Source organism: Acyrthosiphon pisum, chromosome A2 (assembly GCF_005508785.2).
Source record: "Acyrthosiphon pisum isolate AL4f chromosome A2, pea_aphid_22Mar2018_4r6ur, whole genome shotgun sequence".
Classification (NCBI taxonomy): Eukaryota; Metazoa; Arthropoda; class Insecta; order Hemiptera; family Aphididae; genus Acyrthosiphon; species Acyrthosiphon pisum.
The window spans coordinates 110,535,755-110,537,071 of record NC_042495.1 but is presented as its reverse complement, the minus strand read 5'-3'; the positions used below and the strand labels follow the sequence as shown (position 1 = coordinate 110,537,071).

General features: G+C 27.3%; 1 long non-coding RNA gene across 1 annotated transcript; it reads right to left on the bottom strand.

The window, feature by feature from the left end:
• Positions 1-127: 127 nt before the first annotated feature.
• LOC107882298 lies at positions 128-1,317 on the bottom strand. The gene is made up of 3 exons (XR_003839459.1): positions 1,272-1,317; positions 1,060-1,185; positions 128-504 (listed from the first exon to the last, which is right to left on the bottom strand). It is a non-coding gene; the product is annotated as an uncharacterized LOC107882298 (long non-coding RNA).

The window sequence follows — 1,317 nt, the reverse complement described above, 5'->3', positions numbered from 1 at the left end:
ATTATTAAAAAATATTGATTGATAAATTTGGAAAAAAAAATGTTTATAATGTAACTATAATCTTATATATTAAATTATTTCAAATAAATAAATATTAATTATTACTTTTATTTCAGAGTTATTTTTATATTTTTTTATCTGTTTTTGTTAGGTTTTACTACACTTACTTAGTTTTTATCTGATATGTCTTCTTTACATAACTTTTAAAAGGGTAAATACCCGTTGATATACAAAAAAAAAAAAAAATGTGCAAGAAGTTGCCTTCGTCCGTAGCGTACAATTTTGATTCCTATAAATTCATTGACCATGATGAAACGATTACGTTATTGATTTGTCCCCAATAATCGTTATAGTTTTATCGTAGTTTGTATTTCTTATAATATAATTTATTATGGTTTTGCCATGCTGTCACCGCCGTTGCGTCGTATGACGAGTGTATATTTCGTTGCCGGCATGAGATTTATATTCGAGGAGATCCGTCTTTCACTGAGTACTAAATTATAGCTAAAAAAATTTAAATTAAATAAATTAGGTTTTTGGACGCTTGAAACGTACTAAAATTCATAATCCCAACTGTTGCTCAGTCTTATACAGGGACAATTTTAAAAAGTAATCAAGTACAGATACATATTCAGTATTTTGAAGAGTATTTGAGTACAAAAACAAATATTTTATTTATAAATACTTTCAAATACTTTCAAATCTTTAATAAAATCTTTTTTTTTACCTTAGCAACTGAACCAATTTTCTTATTTTTGTGTTAATTTTATAGAACATTTTACAGCGCATAATTTAGAGGTACTTTAAAATTCACAACGGTTTTCTTTATACAATTATTTGATTTTCGGTGGAGTATAATACATTCACAGTAAAATAGAAATTATAAAAACTAAAAATGGTTTTTGAAAATTTTTATTGGATTTTAAATTCAGATATTTTGAGAAAGTATTTAAAAGCATTTAAATACTTTTACTCAAATACTTTTGCCCAAGTAATTAACAACCCGGGTCACTACAATATAGTAGCACTGCGCCCAAGTGAATAATGGTTTATGCTTACTTTCCGAAAGCCACCTGTATGAAGTTTTCATTTTTAAACGAAGATATGTCTTACGACAAGTGATTTTTCTCGGCGTTCACGAGCGCGAGTGATCCGTTCTTCTTGATATAATCGTCAATTATGATTCTAAAAATAAATGGAATAGAATATTATATAGGTCTCAAAGACATAAACTATATCACTGGGTATTATAATATGAATATATTCCCCACCTGAAACTGGGATGGCCATTTTTAGGCTTTATGAAATCGTCATAAT